Below are 10550 nucleotides of genomic sequence, written 5' to 3' on the forward strand. Positions count from 1 at the left end.
GACACACACACACACAGTACATCAGATTTGGCAGTCCCTCATCTTATGTGTCTACCAGTCTCCTCAGCAGTTGGATTCTGACCCACATATCTGTTTATAGACACCTGCTGTATGAAAATAGACTTGATGTCAGTTATGGATGTATATAGAGGTTTTATGAGGGTTTGATGTTTGTGGGCACTGAGTGTAATGTAGGAGCTGGATTAGATGGTACTATGTGATTTACCAACACAATAAACTACTAAATGAAAGAAATGTACACATTTGATCCATCCCTTCAAATCTAGATCGCCTCAGAAGTGGGTCAGCCAGAAACACAGCAGGGCAGGTATCCCTTGCCTAAGTATGGAGTCGGACAAGCTATTGGGAACCATATTCTAAAATAACTGGATAGAGGATAGATTAAACTAGGGAAATCCATGCCAATAGACCTAAGTTAGAGCTACTGTCCAACAGGGTACCAAACACTAAACCACTTTGATCAAATCACATTGTATTTGTCACATGCGTCAAATACAACAGGTGTAGGTAGGCCTTACAGTAAAATGCTTACTTACAAGCCCTTAACCAGTGATGCAGTTATAAGAAAAAAATAAGTGTTTAAGTATTCACTAAATAAACTGAAGAAAACAATAAATAAATGAAAAAATTAGAAAATAGACAAATAAAAAATTATTAAAGAGCAACAATAAAATAACAATAACGAGGCTATATACAGGGGGTACCGGTACAGAGTCAATGTGCAGGGGCACCGGTTCATTGAGGTAATGTGTACATGTAGGTAAAGTGACTATGCATAGATAATAAACAGAGTAGCAGCAGTGTAAAAATCGGGTGCGGGGGACAATGCAAATAGTCCGTGTAGCCATTTGGTTAGATGTTCAGGAATCTTATGGCCTGAGGATAGAAGCATTTTGGACCTAGACTTGATGCTCTGGTACCGCTTGCCATGCAGTGGCAGAGAGAACAGTCTATGACTTGGGTGGCTGTAGTCTTTGGCAATTTTTATCTTACATCGCCTGGTATAGAGGTACTGGATGGCAGGAAGCTTGGCCCCAGTGATGTACTGGGCCATATGCACTGCCCTCTGTAGTGCATTGCGGTCGGCGGCTGAGCACTTGCCATACCAGGCGGTGATGCAACCAGTTCTCGGTGGTGCAGTTGTAGAACTTTTTGAGGATCTGAGGGCCCATGCCAAATCTTTCTCCTGTCTCCTGAGGGGGAATAGGCTTTGTCGTGCTCTCTTCACAACTGGCTTAGTGTGTTTGGACCATGACAGTTTGTTGGTGATGTGGACACCAATGAACTTGAAGCTCTCAACCTGGTCCACCACAGCCCCTTCGATGAGAATGGGGATGTGCTCGGGCCCTCCTTTTCATGTAGTCCATGTTCATCTCCTTTGTCTTGATCACATTGTGGTAGAGGTTGTTATCCTGGCACCACACTGCCAGGTCTCTGACCTCTTCCCTATAGGCTGTTTCATCGTTTCATCATTGTCAGTGAGCAGGCCACTGTTGTGTCATCAGCAAGTTTAATGATTGTGTTGGAGTCGTGCTTGGCCATGCAGTCATGGGTGAACAGGAGGGGACTGAGCACGAACCCCTGAGGGACCCCTGTTTTGAGGATCAGCATAGCAGATGTGTTGTTACCGACCCTTGCCACCTGGGGGGCGGCCCGTTAGGAAGTCTATGATCCACTTGCAGAGAGAGGTGTTTAATCACAGGGTCCTTAGCTTAGTGATGAGCTTTGAGGGAACTATGGTGTTGAATACTGAGTTGTAGTCAATGAATAGCATTCTCATGTAGGTGTTCCTTTTGTCCAGGTGGGAAAGGGCAGTGTGGAGTGCAATCGAGATTGTATCATCTCTGGATTTGTTGGGGCTGTATGCAAATTGGAGTGGGTCTAGGGTTCCTGGGATAATGGTGTTGATGTGAGCCGTGACCCGCATTTCAAAGCACTTCATGACAACAGACGTGAGTGCTACAGGTCAGTAGTCATTTAGGCAGGTTACCTTGGTGTTCTTGGGCACAGGGACTATGGTGGTCTGCTTGAAACGTGTTGGTATTACAGACTCAAGTCAGGGAGAGGTTGAAAATGTCAGTGAAGACACTTGCCAGTTGGTCAGCGCATGCTCGGAGTACACGTCCTGGTAATCTGTCTGGTCCTGCGGCCTTGTGAATGTTGACCTATTTAAAGGTTTTACTCACATCGGCTACGGAGAGCATGATCACACAGTCGTCTGGAACAGTTGATACTCTCATGCATGTTTCAGTGTTACTTGCCACGAAGCAAGTATAGAAGTAATTTAGCTCGTCTGGTAGGCTTGTGTCACTGGGAAGCTCACGGCTGTGCTTCCCTTTGTAATCCATAATAGTTTGCGATCCCTGCCACATCCGACAAGTGTCAGAGCCGGTGTGGTAGGATTCAATCTTATACCTTTATTGATGCTTTGCCTGTTTGATGGTTCGTTGGAGGACATAGCAGGATTTCTTATAAGCGTCTGGGTTAGAGTCCCGCTTCTTGAAAGCGGAAACTCTACCCTTTAGCTCAGTCCAGATGTTGCCTGTAATCCATGGCTTCTGGTTGGGGTACATACGGTCACTGTGGGACGACGTCATCGATGCACTTATTGATGAAGCCAGTGACCAATGCGGTGAACTCCACAGTGCCATCGGAAGAATCCCTGAACATATTCCTGTCTGTGCTTGCAAAACAGTCTTGTAGCTTAGCATCTGTGTCATCTGACCACTTCCGTATTGAGCGAGTCACTGGTAATTCCTGCTTTAGTTTTTGCTTGTTAGCAGGAATCAGGAGGATAGAGTTATGGTCAGATTTGCCAAATGGAGGGTGAAGGAGAGCTTTGTACACGTCTCTGTGTGTGGAGTAAAGGCGGTATAGAGTTTTTTTTTCTGGTTGTACATGTAACATGCTGGTAGAAATGAGGAAACATGGATTTAAGTTTCCTGTATTAAATTCCCCGGCCACTAGGAGCACCGCCTCTGGATGAACATTTCCATGTTTGCTAATGGCCTTTTACAGCTCGTTGAGTGCGGTCTTAGTGCCAGCATCGGTTTGTGGTGGTAAATAGACAGCTAAAATATAGATGAAAACTCTCTTGGTAAATAGTGTGTTCTACAGCTTATCATGAGATACTAAACCTCAGGCTAGCAAACCTCGAAACTTCATTAATATTTGATTTTGTGCACCAGCTGTGATTGACAAATAGACACAGACCGCCACCCCTTGTCTTACCGGAGCCAGATGTTCTATCTTGCCGATGCACAGAAAACCCAGCCAGCTGTATGTCATCCATGTCGTCGTTCAGCCACGACTCAGTGAAACATAAGATATTACAGTTTTTAATGTCCCGTTGGTAGGATAGTCTTGATCGGAGCTCATCACGTTTATTATCCAGTGATTGCATGTTGGCTAATAGACCTGATGGTAGAGGTGGGTTACCCACTCACTGTTGGATTCTTACAATGCACCCCAACCTATGACCCTTATATCTCCATCTCTTCTTAATGCGAATGACGGGGATTTGGGCCTTGTCCAGTGTCTGAAGTAAATCTTTTGCGTCCGACTCGTTAAAGTAAATCTCCATCCAGTACGAGGCGAGAAATCGCTGTTCTGATATCCTGAAGTTATTTTTGGTCATAAAAGATGGTGGCAGAAACATTATGTACAAAATAAGTTACAAATAACGCAGAAAAAACATGCACAATTGGTTAAAAGACCGTAAAACGGCAGCCATCTCCTCCGGCGCCACAATAGGATTATGTGATATCTACTCATTCACGACAGAGCATCAGGTTCCATAAATACATATTTTATTAATTACATACATAAAACAAAATAAATGCTCAAATATCATTTTCCATTATGGCCTATCACATCTTAATAAAACGTAAAAATGTTATAGATAAATATTACTAATATTGTGATATTGAAAATGAATCATTTTAGTAGATGCCACAAAGAAACTACACTGTCTTTTCAAAGTTTTCATGTTGAATGTACTTTTGTTTTAATAAATACACAAAAACATAGGCATGCATTCAAAACTCTAGTGCATCTCATGCCTTGTTTGAATAAACACAACATAAGTTGTCAATGAAGTGAAATATTTCAACATAGCATTACGCTCCATATCGAAGCAACCAGTAACGCTCCAATATTACGAAGCAATTCATTTAAAAAATCCTCTGAATAAATGTCTCCAGCATAACGGTGCACATCTGGAGTTATCCTAACTCTCATCTCCCACACTTTTATTCCCTCGACCTTCCCTTCCCCTCAGTCTCTGGACTTGTGGATATCATTGGAGAGCCTGTAGAACATACAGGGCCTCTCATTGCTATGGGAACAGTTGAAGTCACATGGACAGGACTCTGACTATGACATCCTTGCTGAAGGTGTCTCCGTCCTCAAAGCGGACCGTCATAGTCTGGGTCTGCTGAGAGGTGCAGCAGCGGCCGTCCAGACAGGAATCACAGTACCTGGGACGGAACTTATTCACACTGCTGCCATCTGCGTAGGTCTGTTTCAATGGAGGGCTGGCCTTTTCAATACGACTGCACTCCTTACCCTTCTGTTGGTGAGAGGAGAAGAAGAACAATGTGTGATCCGAATGTTGATGGACTAGACATACATGTCCTTATGATTCAGTGTCACCCAGGTGATGGCATGGCATTGTCGGTTTGATTTGATGTATACCTTGAGGCTGGAGTAGGCTGACTGGGAGCAAGGCGGAACTCACAGAGACGAGTCTCCTTCACCAGCTTGCACTGGCTGTTGTTGTTGGTGAGCCGGGAGGATACTCCTGTGCTACGGGACTTGGCACAGGGGGACCAGGCTGTGGTCTGAGTCACACACCTCTTGTTCCCCTTGGACATCAGGCGACTCTCAGGCTTACTTCTGAAAGCTGTGGGGAAAAGATGGCCAGACAATTATTCAATGTGCAATGGAGGCCAGGTCCCACAAAACTTCAAGCAAATTGGACATGAGTTTAAATCACAGGAGGTTGGTGGCACCTTAATTGGGGAGGACAGGCTCGTGGTATTGGCTGGAACAGAATAAGTTGAATGGAAACAAATACATCAAACACATGGTTTGATGCCATTCCATTCACTCTGTTCCAGCCATTACTATGAGCCGTCCTCCCCTCAGCATCCTCTACTGGTTTAAATTTAATGTGAGATGATAACAGGGGCGAAGGCATGGGTGGGCACAAGCCTGCCCACTGGGGAGCCAGGCCCACCCAATCAGATTGAGCAAAAGCAAAACAATGATACATTATTATTACAAAAATACTACTTGGCCCATCCAAATTTATGCAGGCCCACCCCCAACGAATTTCTGGCTACACCCCTGGATGACACATTGATTGTTGATTAATGGAATTTCCATTTAACTCCGCCTGGATGTTAACTGAGGCTGAACATTAATTGGAGCTCAATAAATCCACTAACCTAATCACTGGAATAAACAGAGTTCAATTGACTCACCAGGTAAAGACTTGAGTCCTCCTCTGTCGACAGACACCAGCTCGTTCTTGTTTGTGAGGTCATCTTCGGAATGTTTATCCTGGCGGCCATCTTTTCTGACCTTGTCTGCTGAGGCTGAGCCCAACACGTTCCCCTCCTCAGGGCAGACTAGCTCCTCACAGTAGCGACCAGGTACTTTGACCAGCTTGGGTTTGGCACAGCCCAGTTTGATCAGGGAGAGCTGCTGGGGGCACAGGGGCATACACCCCACGGCACCATCCATGCACGTACACTGGTGCTTGCAGTTGGAAAGGAAGCTCTCTCCATTCTGGTAGATCTTGCTGTTGTACTCGCAGGGTCTTCCATCTGTTTTGGCTGTTTGGAGAAGCAGATGGGGAGACTGTTACTATGTGAGTCAAGCGCAGGGTTACAAAGGCAGCGTATATTACTGGAAACTTTCGAACATTACCAGTAAAATAACCAGAATTGTGTTAACTTTCAAGTATTGGGGAATTTTATCAGATGAGATCTAGTGGCCTTTTTTGGGGTACTTCAGATTATCACAGGTGTCTGTAATTATCTCTGGCCCTCTGTGTAATCTTTTACATGTATAATATATAAAATGTAAAAATAATATTTTAAAATATAAATTAAAATGACAAAGCTTTAAAACATTATCCTAAATATAAACCATCAACTTAGTGAATACCATTGGTGTTTAATGAGGGTTTCAGCATGAAATATTATTTTTTTACACATTTGTATTTATTTTAATATGTCTTTCTTTTGGCGCTAAATTTGTGGCAGTTGTGAAAATAGTCAATAGTTGCAAAGTTGTAAAAAATAATGCCATTGTTGAATATATGCTTTTTTCATCAATTAGGCCATTTTCTCTTGAACCATATGGTCTATCCACTAGAAACATCGACAATATGGACACAGATATAAAATTGAATGCTATATATGAATATATATTTTATAAGTTATTCGAGTATATTACCTTTTAATTACCGACATTACTGAAGATTCTGCTAACTTTGGTAAATTACCGGTAGCTTTGCAACCCTAGTCAAGTGTAATATTCTAATTATAGAGAATGCTCCGTAAATAAACCAGAAGCATAATTCCTTATTTAAAACGTTGTAATAAACAAGTTTTTTTAAACTACATCTCTACATCAAAACCCATAGGAGCTAGATTTGTAGAAGTAATAGACTATGAATGACCGCAGCAGGGTATCAGAATTATTGTTTCCTATACAACTTTATCATACCACGACAGATGCCTTTAGCTGTGCCAGAAGCAGCCCCAAGATTGCACTCCAGTCCCTTGATGTGGTCGCATGGCTCTGTCTTGCTGCAGTCTTCATTGAGCTGCCGAGCGCAGACTTTGCAGCATCCACAGCCGTCTGACACAAAGCTGATTCCTGGTTCGCACCTGGGTAGGCCTACCTCACGAGGACACGAACATTCGGAGGGACAAGATGCTGATGCCTAAAATACCAGAAACATGTTATAAGAGAAATGTTGACTTCATGTGTGATTTCTCCTAAAAAAAAATATTCGACTGTAGGATGGAGTGGGGATCTTTAATCGCCATCAAGCACCACCCACCCTGGGCATTGGCAATCAATCACGCATATTCTTGTAGGCTATGAATGATCATGAATTAGGCTATATGTTTTCTTACCGAATTTAAACTCCCATAGAGGAAAACAACAAAGGAAAGCGCCAAAATCTTCATGTCTACTGACATAGTATTGGTACAATTTTAGCAAAAATAGAGGCTAATTTAGATGGATCAATCCACGCGTTTGCACACGGAATACGCAATGTAAACTACCTACAGACTTACTGGGTTCTCTGGTGTCCCCCTCTCCTCTTTTATATCCGAAAGAGATCTGACGTGTGCGTTAGCTGACGGGTGAACTGTTCCAAAGCTATGCGAGAAATGTCTCCCAATGCTTCCTCCATTCAAGCCAAATACCACCCTGTCTACTTTAATTCTTACAGGGTTTCCATGACCATGTTACAGGCTATTTCATGTCGGAAACTAGGCTATTTATTTTAAGATATTTATGTGTTGTCTTTCCTGTCCTAAAGTGGGCCCCAAATTGTAATCGTCACATGCCTTGTAAACAACATGGTGTAGACTAACAGTGAAATGCTTGGACACTTCCCAACAAATGCAGAAAGAAAAATTATAGAAAGATAATGACAAGGAATAAATGCACAATTGGTATCAAAATACCTGTATAGAGATACCTGTGATCCCTGGGGAACTGGTACTTTTTATTTGTTCATGTTCGTGATGAAAACAGCTCATCAGATGATACTATGAGAATATGAGATGCCCTGGGAGGGGCTAAATGTGATGGATCAGCACTCTTAACCATTTCCTTAGAGAGCTAGGATGAAAGTAAGCCTAAATATTACAAGATGAGCGACATATTTCTATGGCTAACTGAATGGAAGAAATCGGTCTCCCTAGGGTTAGGTCAGCCCAGGTGTTTAGAATATTGCCCTCAAGCTATGGTCACTGTTTGTTTTGAAATGAATTCCCTTATTATTGCTGTCTTGGTCTGGTGTTGCTCCAGTCCTTCCTGTCATAATTAGCAACCTAGATAGTATACTATGTCCCGTAGTGCGGTTAATGTAAGTGACCTAATTTATGTTTCTCTAACTCCCCTGAATACCTCTGTTAATCCGGCAAGCTATTCATGTCTAGATCGGTTTAGTGAATGTAAGATATCTAAATAATAAGTTGTTCAGTGATCTTATTATTTCCAATGACATTGATATTTTCATGCTTTACTGAAGCCTGAGTTAAACCCGAGGATTTTAGTTGTCTTAATGAAACTACTCCTCCAGCCTTTACTTATCTACAGCAATTCAGGCCGTCTGGATAAGGTGGTGGGGTAGCCTTCAATCATAGAGACAAATGTATTCATAGAGACAAGTATTCGGGCCCCTAGACTTTTTTATTTTTTATTAAGTTACAGCCTTATTCTAAAATGGATTAAATCGTTTTTTCCCATCATCAATCTACACACACACATATTTTTTTTTTTTTTTGTGCAAATAGAAAAACAAAAAAAACTGTATTCAGACCCTTTACTCAGTACTCAGTAAGCCCTTTTGGCAGCGATTACAGCCTCGACTCTTCTTGAGCATGAAGCTACAAGCTTGGCACACCTGTATTTGTGGAGTTTCTCCCATTCTTCTCTGTAGATCCTCTCAAGCTCTGTCAGGTTGGATGGGGAGCGTCGCTGCACAGCTATTTTCAGGTCTCTTCAGAGATGTTCGATCAGGTTCAAGTCCGGGCTCTGGCTGGGCCACTCAAGGACATTCAGAGACTTGTCCCAAAACCACTCATGTATTGTCTTGGCTGTGTGCTTATGGTCGTTGCCCCAGTCTGAGGTCCTGGGCGCTCTAGAACAGGTTTTCATCAAGGCTCTCTCTGTACTTTGCTTCGTTCATCATTGCCTCGATCCTGACTAGTCTCCCAGTCCCTGCCGCTGAAAAACATCCCCACAGCATGATGCTGCCACCACCATGCTTCACCGTAGGGATGGTGCCAGGTCTCCTCCAGATGTGATGCTTGGCATTCAGGCCAAAGAGTTCAATCTTGGTTTCATCAAACCAGAGAATCTTGTTTCTTATGCTCTGAGAGTCATTGGGTGCCTTTTGGCAAATTCCAAGTGGGCTGTCATGTGCCTTTTACTGAGGAGTGGCTTCCATCTGGCCACTCTACCATAAAGGCCTGATTGGTGGGGTGCTGCAGAAATGGTGGTCCTTCTGGAAGGTTCTCCCTTGTCCGCAGAGGAACTGTAGAGCTCTGTTAGAGTGACCCTCGAGTTCTTCGTAACCTCCCTGACCAAGGCCCTTCTCCCCTGATTGTACAGTTTGGCCGGGCGGCCAGCTCTAGGAAGAGTCTTGGTGGTTCCAAACTTCTACCATTAAAGAACGATGGAAAGCCACTGTGTTCTTTGGGACCTTCAATACCGCAGACATTTTTTGTTACCCTTCCCCAGATCTGTGCCTCGACAGAATCCTGTCTCAGAGCTCTTTCGGACAATTCCTTGGACCTCATGAGTTGGTTTTTGCTTTGACATGCCTTGTCAACTCTGGGACCTTATATAAACAGGTGTGTGCCTTTCCAAATCAAGTCCAATCAATTGAATTTACCACAGGTGGAGTCCAATCAAGTCGTTGAAACATCTCAAGGATGATCAATGGAGACAGGATGTACCTGAGCTCAATTTAGAGTCTCATAGTAAAGGGTCTGAATACTTATGTAAATAAGGTATCTGTTTTTTACTTTTTATGCATTTGTAAACATTTCTAAAAACTGTTAACGCTTTGTGATTATGGGGTATGTAGATTCAGTAGGGAAAAAAATATTTTATCAATTTTAAAATGGGGAAAAAAGGAATGGGTCTGAATACTTTCGGAATGCACTGTATGTAGCCCTGTGTCATGTGTCAAATTTTCCTAGTTTTAGAGCCTTATCTTTAGCTTGAACAAGAAACAACCCACTTTGTATATTTTAGTGTACTGGCCTCCTAAACCAAATAGTTTGTTAATTGCAGAATTCTCTGACCTGCTATCTTTTGCTACGCTAAATATGACAGGCTTATTATTCTTGGAGATCTTAACAATGTGTGTTTTCCAAATAATGCACTTGTTGGGGAGTTTCTTAACCTGTTCGAGTCCTTTAACTTCATTCTACATGCCACAGGGCCTATACACAACAAAGGCTATACTATTGATCTCGTGCTGTCCTATGGTCTGAATACTGATAATTTGTAAACTATTGATGTGTGTATGACCATCTCAGTATAGTAAAAAAAAAGAAATTGAGTCGATTGACACACCTGTGTGTTTATGCTAGAGACTTACTGTGGTCCATGCAGCCCAATCCACTCTTTCCACTGATTTAAAGTTTGCACCTATTCCATAACATGGGGCTTGTGAGAGCTGCCTTTTTCTACACATGAGAGGATCCGGACAAGAAAATATTCACGAAATTGTCTGTAAAACCAGAACTGTGTGAGCTACAAAT

At 42.7% G+C, this 10550-nt stretch overlaps 1 pseudogene; it reads right to left on the minus strand.

Moving 5' to 3' along the window:
• Nucleotides 1–3819: 3819 nt before the first annotated feature.
• LOC115102920 (CCN family member 1-like) lies at nt 3820–9121 on the minus strand (annotated as a pseudogene).
• Between the last annotated feature and the right edge of the window lie 1429 nt (nt 9122–10550).

This window comes from Oncorhynchus nerka, linkage group LG20, assembly GCF_034236695.1.
Source record: "Oncorhynchus nerka isolate Pitt River linkage group LG20, Oner_Uvic_2.0, whole genome shotgun sequence".
Taxonomy (NCBI): Eukaryota; Metazoa; Chordata; class Actinopteri; order Salmoniformes; family Salmonidae; genus Oncorhynchus; species Oncorhynchus nerka.